At 37.7% G+C, this 12,397-nt stretch overlaps 1 protein-coding gene and 1 long non-coding RNA gene across 3 annotated transcripts in view; one reads left to right on the top strand and one right to left on the bottom strand.

The window, feature by feature from the left end:
* Positions 1–9,343, bottom strand: part of arhgef28a (Rho guanine nucleotide exchange factor (GEF) 28a) — a 99,317-nt gene extending 89,974 nt beyond the window's left edge. For both annotated transcript variants that reach the window (XM_076988260.1, XM_076988261.1), the window contains exons 1-2: positions 9,113–9,343; positions 3,818–3,869 (exon numbers count right to left, since the gene is read on the bottom strand). The gene's annotated coding sequence lies outside the window, so the exon portion shown is untranslated. The remainder of the gene's footprint in view (positions 1–3,817; positions 3,870–9,112) is intronic.
* LOC143489320 (uncharacterized) lies at positions 8,288–10,686 on the top strand. The gene is made up of 5 exons (XR_013124652.1): positions 8,288–8,502; positions 9,288–9,372; positions 9,677–9,791; positions 10,249–10,306; positions 10,483–10,686. It is a non-coding gene; the product is annotated as an uncharacterized LOC143489320 (long non-coding RNA).
* The last annotated feature ends 1,711 nt before the right edge of the window (positions 10,687–12,397 follow it).

Below are 12,397 nucleotides of genomic sequence, written 5' to 3'. Positions count from 1 at the left end.
GACTCTGACACAGTCACAATCTTTAAGTCTAGGTTGAAAACCCACTTATTTAGTTTAGCGTTTGATAATTAACATCCCCCCTTAGATAAAGGTACAGATCCAGGGGTTCATTGACGAAGGGTTTTATGGTAGACTGGGGCGCTGGTGCTGTCGTCCTGTCACTGCTCGTGGTCACTCAAGTTTGTTGACAGTGCAGTGGATGGATGCCATTGTCTCAGAATGCCCCCAAGCCTATGTTACCTTCTGGTTCTGCCTTTTTTAGCTAGGCTGTAATAGTTTAACTAATGCCGGAGTTGCTGCCACACTCCAGAAATGTGTTTAATTTCATCTGTCCTGTATATGTCCTCATATAGAGCTAATTTTCCCTGTTTTGTTTTTTCCACATGGCTGCCCGCCTGCTCGAGGAAAAATGAGATGAGGAGACTCAAGCGATTCATCCAGTGCCAGCCACCTACTGCCTGACCGGATGAGCCTACACCATGATGGACATTACTACATCTTTTCCTTTTCTTTATTTCTTTCTGTTTAAATTGTTGTTGTTGTCATGGTGGCTGATGTCGGCCAGAGGAGGATGTGTTCCCCCCCTGAGTCTTGGTTCCTCTCAAGGTTTCTTCCTCATGCAAAAAACTAGGGAGTTTTTCCTTGCCACTGTCGCCCTTGGCTTGCTCACTGGGGGCTAGGACTCGGCACTTGTAAAGCTGCTTTGTGACAACAACTGTTGTAAAAAGCGCTATATAAATAACATTTGATTGATTGATTGATAACCAATTGTCATACAGCACCATGCACTTGGATGAAAAATGGGAACAATTACAGAGTGGAATTATTAGTCCTTAGGCACAAAGTACCTTCAAAACTCACTGTCACTCTGCAGTATGACTGCTCCAGCTAGGTCATAAGTAGAACTTGCAGCTGCACTGAACACTGAGAATTTCACAAGATCTCATTGAACCTGACATTAATGTCTATCACTGTTGAGATGTATTACATAGTTTGCATTCACTTCATAATAGAACTGCATAATTTACATAATGTAAACTGGATGGCCTGTTTATTAATTACACCTGTTTAGTAGTGTAAATATTCCATTATATCCTGTGGAAATTACATTTTGTGCTTTTTCCCAAGCATGGAATCACTTTAGGCTTCAGGTTTCAGGCATTCCTGGACCAAAATGAATTATTAGATTGAGTGACTTGTTACACCAGGTCTCTCAGGATTACAGGTAGCTCTTGATCTAAACAATTAACCAGCCAAAAACATTGCTAAGTTTCCAAAACAGTAAGCTTGCTGGGTTCTTACTGCTTAATCAGCAAAAGAAATGCTTGAATCTAGTAAGGAGATACTGCTAAATAACATTGAGAAACTGACTCCCAGGAGTTCAAACAGGGAAATGTGTTAGTAAGCTCCTGTCATCACAGTGATGCATAAAGAGATGTTTCAGATATTTCCCACAAGTCACACCATTTCAGGGAAGTCCAGGAACAATATCTGGCTAAGGGAGCTAATGGCTGAAACGGCCCGATGCCCCAGGCTTTCTCTCTGTGTTTGCCTAAGTTTTGAGGTGTCTGGTATTTTGGCTAAGGTTGGTGTTACCACACTGCAGCATTAGCTCTGTTTTGAAGGGAAAATAATCTGCCCATGTTGTCCTGAGGTAAATGAACTATTGAAATCAACAACACATTTTATTAACCTTTTAAAAGATTTTTTAAAGATTCAAAGCATATTTTAAAAGATGTTAAAATGGAAAAGTAACTAACCACCTTTATCATACAGCTTATACACCCTAAAACAATTTGCAATGCTTACACATCTAATCAGTTTGACTTTATCTTGACCAAAGCTGAGCTGTTTGTGTATGCAGCCAAACACAAAGTTTCTCTGCCCATGGAGAAATGCATACTACTCTATTTCCTTTGTGGTATTTGTTCATGTCAAACAACATTTACATTGAAAAGACTTGAAAATTTCAAACTTCTTGCCTAAATATGAAGCTACACAGCTTGCAAACAGTAACGTGACAAATGGCAAAATAGTGCCAGTGTATTAAAGAATATTAATGAAGAATTATTTAATGATGACTAATACACTTTTTTTTTCCAGCCAGACTTCTTTGCTTAGCCATTACAAACAACTATGGTAAATAAACCAACAAACTTTAACACAGAATTCAGCCAAAAGGATGTAATTTTATAAAAAGAAAAGAAAAATGGTGTTTAATTAATAGCTTTGTTAACATGTTCAATATTCAGTTCAGCAGGCCTTTGGAATAGGGGTTACAGTTTCAGGCATGACATTTAGTAAGAAGAACATTTTAATAATGCTGCCCAGCCAAGCAAATGGATCCATGTGAAAATGAAAACTTCAAAACACTAACATCATTTAGCTATGCCAATTGTACATATAGTTATACTTCAAGTAGTGCAATAACGTAATTAATGAATAGTTTCAATTACTGCTTGATTCTTTGTTTACACAAAGTAGCACAACCTAACCATGTAGTCCTAAAAAAGAACACTTGACCTGGTGAACACTCAAGGACACCTGAAAACATTTAACACGACATAGGCTGACTATTATTCACACTCCCATAGGCACACACGCACACACACGCACACGCACACACACACACACACACACACACACACACACACAAACACAAACACAAAAGTGCTTTTAGCTCCACATGAATGAGTCCATGTGTCTATTGAGCCAGAGCTTTTAAGCTTATGTAATGTGAGTGCACCATAAACCCTAAACAAACCCAGTTGGAATAACTGGTCACACACTGAAGGACAACCACAGGCCATATACTCTTCTGCACATTTTCTTGCTCAGCCTTAAATATGATTACAAATAAAAGTGTTCAATGTAAAATGCAAACACCAAAATGTATCTAAACAGCCAGTGAAGTCTTCTGTTCAGTTATATTAGTTCAGGTCCACAAGATTTACATATTTGCATGTTTATTTTTACAGTATTTAAAGGAATACTATAAAAGTATTTATATAAAAATTATTTTACTTCCCTCTAATGTAGGAGATTAACCAAAATATGTTTGGTACTCAAGTTACAAGGCTAATATTGCTAATAAGTAATGCAAGCTCATGACTACCAATTAGCATTGCCAAAATTATGCAAACACTAGTCTACTTTAATGTCAGCAAATAAAGGTTGCTAGTTTTCGTCTGGTTTCATCCTGCTTTGAATGCTAGCAGTAAGATTATTTGGGCTAATTGGGCAAAAACGTATTATATAGGTCTTTATTATATAGGTCTTTATTATATAGGTCTTTATTATATAGGTCTTTATTATATAGGTCTTTATTATATAGGTCTTTTCCATTCCATTTGAATACTAATCTGTTAGAATGCACAGATCAGAATTTTATTACCAGTGATTGCAGAGGTGGAAAAAGTGGATCTGAGAAAATGAAACTCTCTTAATGTCCTTGATATATACAAACACACAGGGAAGGAACAGGCAAGGCCTCAAATGAGTACTGTCATTTGGCAAGCTGACAGAATGAAAGGACAGATCCCAGGAGAACAAAGGAACAAAAGAATGAAAAGGATACAATTTCACGTGAGACAGAGAGACACACTCACCGAGAGATAGAGAGAGCACAAACAGAGACAATTTAAGAAGATTTGGATGCCATAGACATTTTTTTTACTAACTTCATTGTCACCTACCGTGTTTAGATAGTCCTCTTTTTTATTTATTTACATATCTTTAAAAATTACTAACTGTCTCCCATACAAGAGAGAGTGAAATAGATGTAAGCAAAATAACTAAAAACATCTCTGATACTTACATAAAAAGGCACTTCTTGTCTGCTCAGCTCCATCAGATCATAATACTCTATTCTGCAAAGGAAGCACACTTATTAGTAGAAAGGGACAGAGAGGAGTTTGTATGTCTGCAAAAATACCTGCTTAACCATACACGTTTTAGTTAAACACAGGCCATGTGCAACTGCAGTGTGCCAGTATGCCTTCCACACACAGAGACTGGTTAAGAAAGCACAGAGAGGACAAATGTCTATTCACCAAAAACAAAACATGACATTCAACTAGGACCATGGATGAGGAGAGGAGAGAGAGGGAGAAAGAGAGAGAATGCAAATAGTACTCAAAAGAACAAAAGGGGTGCAGCAGAAACCAGGGCTGAATTTCACTATAAACAGTGGGAAGATTCACAAAAGCACTTTTGGTTAGTTTGGTTAGGCACAAAAGAACTTTTGCTTCTTGTACAGCCTAGTGTTGTCAAAAAAATCGATATATCGATACGTATCGATACTGAACATTCTGAAACGGTACAATACTCGTTTCCCTTAAGTATCAATTCTTTTTACATAAAATGCGCTTTCGTTTGACCCACCCAAGCTGCCGTAATGCACAGGACAGTTTGTAATGCTAATATGGCAGCTAAAGCAAGTGCAATGCTGTTGGATTTGAAGCAGATACAGATGGAAAACCGAAGGACATGAACAAGCCCGTTTGCAAGCGGTGCTTTTGGAACATTTCAACGAAGGGCGCTAAAGCCTGGTTGAGTGACCATAGCGCTCGACTCTGCGCGCACCTCGCGCGAACCTCTGCGAGCGGTGGAGGCTTTATACTTTCCGCTTTGCAGTGTTGTCCGAAACTATATGTGGTAGTATAAAAGAAACATCCCTCAAAACAGGGGAATGAACACTTACCTGACGAATTTTAATGCTGCTTTGTGTTTCAGTTTGTTTCAGGTTTGAAAAGTGCTGCAATTTAGGCTAAAGTACTTGAAAATGTTGAAATTGTAACTACTTCGTTTCACAACAAATATCTGTCTGACTGAACAGTTTTCTTGTATTACATTAACAAATACGAGCCTCTTGTAATTCCAGGATGAAACATGAGAGAACGTGAAGACGTTAAGATTGGGCGTTTTGAAAATAAACAACCATTAAATAATGTGATTAAAAGCGCAATATTTCGAATCATTTCGAGTATATGTATAAATATTTAACTTAATTAAGTTTAACGTGCTGGGAAATATTGGTACAAGCGCTTGAATTGAACCCTGCAAACATAACTTTGTTCATTGCGCTGAGGCGCAGCGCGCGCGAAGTTACAAAATTCGAGAGGTGCACGACCTCGCATGCGACGCGCTTCAGCGCGATGAACAGTCATGTTTGCAGGGTTCATACACCTTGTGGAATTCAAACACTTGTATGTCACTTTCAAGGTCCATTTCAATATTTCCCAGCACAAGCAAAGACACTTTGTCAGACGTTCAAAAGACGTCCACTGAAAAGCCAGAATGAAAGTTTTAGCGACGTCTTTTTTAAACGTTTATTACTGCCGTTCAGTTGCAGTTTTTGCACGTCCTGACATCCAATAAAGGTCCTAGTCAGACGTTCAGATAGAAAACTCGTCATAGACGTTCATGTTAAGTTAAAAGGTTAAGGTCCTAGTCACACTGTCAGATTTTGAACCAGTTTTGAACGTCCACCAGACATGCAAAAATGGGTCTGGACTGACCGACGTGATACAGACTTGATTTTAACGTCTTTCTGACGTCGCATGTTGGTTGGGATAAGTTAAATATTTATACATATACTAGAAATTATTCGCTTTTTTATCACATTATTTAATGGTTGTTTATTTTCAAAACGCCCAATCGTAACGTCTTCATGTTCTCTCATGTTTCATCCTGGAATTACAAGATGCTCGTATTTGTTAACACAAAATAATTGTTCAGTCAGACAGATATTTGTTGTGAAATGAAGTTACAATTTCAAGCATTTTCAAACACAAAGCAACATTCATTTGTTTATAAAAAAAATTAAAAAGGCTTTAAAACGGAAATTAGCACCGTATCTGACTTTGGTATCGAAAATGGTATCGAATTTCAATTTTTTTTAAGTATCGTATCGAAGTTGTAATTCTTAGTATCGTGACAAGCCTAGTACAGCCACAGGCAAAGTATTTTTCCAGGTAAAAAGTATTTACAGTTTAGTATCTAAAACCACTCTCTATGATCACCCATTGCTTCAATATTATTTGCTGAATCACCAGGTTGTATGGCATTCCCTTTAATTAGGTCAAATTCCCAAAGCAAAATAGATCCAGACACTCAGCATATCTGGCTACTGTTAAATCAGTTTCAATACAACCAAAATACTGTTAAGTATAATTTTGTATACAATACAATAATCTTATTATAAGCAGTACTACAATCTCTGTAGTAATTAACACTTCAAATTGCCACTGCATATGAAACATACTATACAAATAAGCTTGCCTTGCCTATTACAGTATTTGAAGTATTTCACTCAATCACCTGGGTAGCTGGATCACTGCAAATGATTAAATGTCTGATGTAACATTCAGGCACCACAATGCCAATTTTAAACATACTTTAAAGATACCTGATATTGAAAGGTCTGGCTTGTCCCATTTTGCGTACCTGTTTGAAAACATCATAATTTGCTTCAGGACATTATGCATCACTCTACAGATTGCCTGCAGTGTCCGAGATGTCGGCAGGTCTCACTAACCACCAGTTAGGTATCTTCACAGACCCTGCCTTAGTGCAGCCCATGTAGGTTCAAAATAACTAACATGCAGAGCAGCCCCATCTCCTTTTAGATAAATTTCCTAATTGGATACTAGTAAACAGTAAGATTAAGTCTAAATAAATAGGAATTAAAAAGGCTGTTTATTGTCACATTGATATTTTTACCTCAGAGTACCTTTTTAGTAAAACGTATCTGTTGACACCTGGATGTAACTCTATACGATAGCCACTCACATACCGCTCTGTGCACACACTCTAGTTCTCCAGCCCAACCATCTCATTATTTCTGCATGATGATGCAGCATGTGATCAATATTACTAGCACAGGTGAAAAATCCAGGAGGTTAGATAAACAAGCAGAGAATAAGAGAGAATAGGAGAGAATAAGAGACAAAAAGAGTTAAACAGAAAAAAGAGAGACAGAGTTAAATTGTTCAGAGTTACTGAACAATTACAGTGTTCAGGCTGAGGCTTAGAAAAAGATTATTCTTTAATCAGACATTGTGTAAAAGCTGTTGACCCTTCTGTTAAGAGCAACACAACATGAAAGAAAACATTTAAATTTGGCTCCACCTCAATTAATGAAAATAATAAACTGTTGATATTCCTTAAAATGCAGTTAGATGAAACATGAGAGCCTTTGTCGAGACCATTTCATGTTTGTTTCACATTGTTAGTCAGCATGAAATGAGAGTAAACAATACTGCATGTGCATGTGCATGCACACACACAATCACACACACACACACACACACACACACACACACACACACACACACACACACACACACACACACACACACACACAAACACACACACAGTAAAGGGGACCTGGGAAATTATTATAGGGCCTTTACTGAGGTATGTTGGTTCTCATTCAACCATCTTGGCAGGCCAACTGTGTGCCCCTACAGCAAAGGCACACACAGGGTTTGGGGGGAACTGGAATTGCTACTATTCAGCAAGTAAGTAAAAAAAGAAAGAGACAGACACAGAATACCAGGTAAACCGAGTGACTTTTATGACCTGACTTTATCCAGATACTTCCACATGCAATTAAAATACAATCACATTCAGACCTGTACTACATTATCAGAAGACAGTGAAACTGGCCAGACACTCTCGCTACATTGGACTATGCAAGACATGCTTGTCCTAATGTAGCATATAGTTTATAACTATATCCCTATATCTCTAACCCGAACGCTCTCTTGTGTATGGTTTACAAAAACAAATGTAAGTGCAATCATGTGTGTGATGCCAGGAACAGAAATGAAAAACATTACACAATTACAAATTCAAATATCAGTTAGGATACACTAAACAGACCCTTTGAGTCTGACTTATTGAAAGTATGTAAGTACTAACAGGATAATCTACTTCTCCAAGGAGTAAGTAGTGTTCAGTGAAATCATGCTACATTCTTGATTTCCTCCTGGGAAGTTGCAATTTGGGAGCCCTGCCTTTTTGTTTACGGCAGTACATTTTGAATCAGTTTTCTAAATAACTGCTCTTTCCTGTTTTAGTAAATTGATATATTCAATTGCCACTTTGAGAACAAATACACCAAACACTAAGCCATAGGACAAAGATAAACAGTTGAAATCATCATTTGTCCTGGCCCTTACCTCTGGCCTTACATATAATCAATACAAAATATGGAGGGTCACGGCCACAAGGAAGGAGGAAGTGAAATCTCTCCTGATAATCAGGACATTCTGGCCTGAGACCTCCCCTCCCCCTTTTGTCTGCAAAATGTACCCCTCTATGTATTTTTGGAAACAAGGCTTCAAATTTAGAATTACGTATAACAGAATTACTGAAAACATAATTAAAAAAAGAACACCCACGTTTTTTGCACACCATCAATACGTATTATTTGCTCTATGTGCTAGTTCGTCAATGCAAATGTGTCGCGTGTACATTTTGAACTCGAGGAAGCAGGTATGTCGAGACTTAAATTCCTTCTTTTATACTTTTACACGTAATCGACATGTACTAGGCTAATGGGGATTCCGAATGTTTTGGGAAAATCCTTATTTAAAAAATATCATGTCCTGTCGTAGTTTAAACTGCCTGCACATGCGCGTGCATGATAAGAAATAAAACAGACTGTTAACACAATTATACAGAACAGATAATATTTTACCGTCGATGCAAATAAGTTGGTCTGCAACTTGCGCACGAGTCTGAGCTTAAGGGCGTGCTATTAATATATTCACCTCAGAGGCCGTTTTCATTTTAACTCCGTTGAAGAAACGCCAAACTATGCCAAATATGCCTATTTAAAATGGAAATTACAGATGATTTTGGAATGAGTCATTCAAGCATTTATGTAAAGGTAAAACACAGACTCAGGTATTCGTTCCCATGGTTCCCACTTGTCAGCCACCAAACAGCTTTACACGTAACATCTCTTATACAGTTCCTTACTGCAATGAACTTTAGGGTGCGTTGTCGTTAACGTGTGAAATATATTTACTTTACGATATTAGTCTACGTGTGGGCATCTCGTACCTGAAATTTTTTTGTAGAGTGAACAGAGTAAACTTACCTCGGTTCATACGTTGGCGAGTTGTGAAACTGCACAAAAAAACGCTGATTTATTACTAACAATTAACAATCCTGTTTCAATAAAAGAGACATTTCCGAGGCAACTGTTACTGATACACGTTATAAAATATAGACTACATGAAAATTTGGTCAAGCAGGGTGCCCGATATTCATAGGTGCTGCGATGACGACTTCCAGCGTCTCCATACAGCGGTACCCGGTGTACAAGCCCTGCCCCCGGCATCATCGATGTCACAGAGGGTGAGATATGACGTCAAATCCAATTCAAAAATCGCGAGTGCTTATTCGCGCGAGCAAAAATGCTCTCTGGCGTGCGAAGAGAAAAAATTCCCGTGCTTTCGCCAAGGTCGTGATCCGTATGAGGCAGAGTGCTTTATTTTTTATTTATTTATTTATTTATTTATTTATTTATCAGGGACAGTGCACATTAATAAACATTTCAGTTTCTACATCAATGTAAATTGACGTGTAAGGCACTATGTTGTTTTGTGCTGTTCAATAAATGCAATTTTTACACACACCATGTCATTTGTGTCATATCCAGAGACCGTATATACAAGTGGACGACTGACCGACACGAGTGAAAAGTGAAGACTCCGTGTGTCAGCTGCCCTCTAGTGGCTGGCTGCAGTACAACTTTTAACCCCGCCCATTCCCATGTAAGTGAACGGGCGAGAAACTTGAATTTTTATTACACGTAAAACAAGTTTTTTGAGCAATTATATTTTGTCAATTCTATAACACCCCATTGCGTTAGTATCCACTTAGTGACAGCATGTTGGTCTGAAATAATGCACAATAAGAATAGAAATGGATAAACAGCAATCTCACTGCACCAACTGCACCTTCATAACATGTCAGAGGAAATGTACATTTTGTTTTGCATTTTGTAATCAGGGTTCTTATTTAAAATCAGTTAATATCTTATTTATTAGGGAATAAGGGTTACAGATGGAGAGATAGAACATGAACAAGCCTTCCTAAACATAATGTTAAAATATATTGTTAGTAAGTAATATTTTTGTGACTACACTCCAAACATATACAGATTAATATTGATGATCTCAGTATTTCTAATGTTACCTAATGATTGGTATTATCTTGCATATTTAACAGATCTGCATAAATGTTGTCTCCCTGCTGATTGTCCTGGGCTAAAGTTCAAACAATTTTGGTAAGTTAACTGCCATACTATAAATTGACATTGTTTGCTTAGTTGTTTAAAGAAGCATATATTGTATTACTGTTGGGCTACTAAGTAGTTTTGATCTGCTTTCCTGTACTTTCTTGTAATAACTTGATTATCCAAGGATTTTACTTGGATTTTATAAGTGCTTTTTATAATTACAGGTGTCACGGTACGGCAGCCCCCTACCGGTCGCCTCCGTCCACAGTGGCAGTTGTCGTTGTTTTTGTTGTTGTGTTCGTCCCTCAGGTGGGTAGAGCCCGCGATCCATCTCACCTGAGGGTCGTTTGTTTGCCTATATATGTCTTGTCTTTGTACCAGTTGCTGGTTATTATATGCTTAATTTGGATCAAGTCACGGGTTTTTGGTTTGCGCACTTTTATATTAAACCATACATTTTCCATGAGACTTGGCGTGATCGCTTCCATTTTGTTTCGCTCACCCTGCCTGTCACAACAGGAAATCGTTTAAATGATTGTTCATGGCAATTGGCCATGTGCCATAGATGCAATATATTGCTATAGATGCTGTAGTATTTATTTAAATACATCCAGGCATTATACCATGAACATCTGATGGTTTGTGCTATAGATGCAGTAGTATTTATTTAAATACATCCAGGCATTATACCTTGAACATCTGATGGTTTGTGCTATAGATGCTGTAGTATTTATTTAAATACATCCAGGCATTATATCATGAACATCTGATGGTTTGTGCTATAGATGCTGTAGTATTTATTTAAATACATCCAGGCATTATACCATGAACATCTGATGGTTTGTGCTATAGATGCTGTAGTATTTATTTAAATACATCCAGGCATTATACCATCAACATCTGATGGTTTGTGCTGTAGATGCTGTAGTATTTATTTAAATACATCCTGCATTATACCATGAACATCTGATGGTTTGATGCACCACTCTTGTTGAAGAAGTTGAAGACCTTCTGTAGTTGTTGCTCCACAGTTCAAATGATCTCAAACAAATCAGATGTAAGTAAAGTACACATTCCAGACTTACATTTCGGTTTCACTATGTTGAAATTAGAACTCTTTTTAACCCAGTTCCCCCTCATTTCAAGGCACCATATTATTTTGGATAAATGGCAATGATAGATACATTAAAGCAGTCATATTTAGTATGTCGTTGCATATCTCTTGCATGTCATGCCTTGTTAGAAATCTGTGTTTCATAAACATCAGTGGGTGTTGAGCATCTTCTCTGGCGTCAGCTGGTCGGTGTCGAGGCTTCTAGATTGACCCACTACCACTCCCCCTTTCACACCTCGCAAGGCAGAGGTGAGAAAAGCTGTCATTCAAAGTCACTACCTCCTTCCAGACCAATAAAAACAACAAATTTTAAACCAGAACAGATGCAGCTTTGCAATTTGAGAAAAGATGACATAACATAACGTTGCAATGTCGCTGAGTGGTCGAGAATTGTTTGTTGTTCTCAGCAGAGGAGAGGATTACACAATTTATTGCAATAAAGTGAGCAAGCAAATAAAGGTATTTACCAACATTTTCTCTAATGTTTTAGAGTAGTGATGGTAAAAGTGGGGCTTTTGGGAGATCGAATCAAATGAACCAATTAATTCGGAAAATGATTCAATCGTGTGAAACGTTCGAATCAGCACACGCTACAGTGACATCTAGTGGGCAACCAGGGCCTAAATCCACAACTTTTTCTTAACAGAAACAGAAGTAATGTGTCTTTAATTAAATATGACATGAAATATTCCCCCATATCATATTGTGTCCCTAAATAAATTGTAGTCTTGAAAACATTTTGCAGAGAACAGGGTTGTTTTAATGATTAAGATGTATTTTTCATTATGATACACTGTTAGTCAGTGGATTGATATAGCTGACATTATTCACTTTACATTGCAAGGTAGGGAAATGCTTGTGTAATTCTTTATTTATTAAACATTACAAGTATAGATAGATAGATATCAGACGTAACGTAGAGAGAATAACGGCAGCTAGAAGAATTTCGGCTCTTTTTAGGGAGCCGGATCTTTTGGCTCAGCTCCTCATAAAGAGCCGGCTCTTTCGGCTCCCAAATGGCTCCT

This window comes from Brachyhypopomus gauderio, unplaced genomic scaffold (assembly GCF_052324685.1).
Source record: "Brachyhypopomus gauderio isolate BG-103 unplaced genomic scaffold, BGAUD_0.2 sc61, whole genome shotgun sequence".
Classification (NCBI taxonomy): domain Eukaryota; kingdom Metazoa; phylum Chordata; class Actinopteri; order Gymnotiformes; family Hypopomidae; genus Brachyhypopomus; species Brachyhypopomus gauderio.
This window is presented reverse-complemented; position numbering and strand designations above follow the sequence as displayed.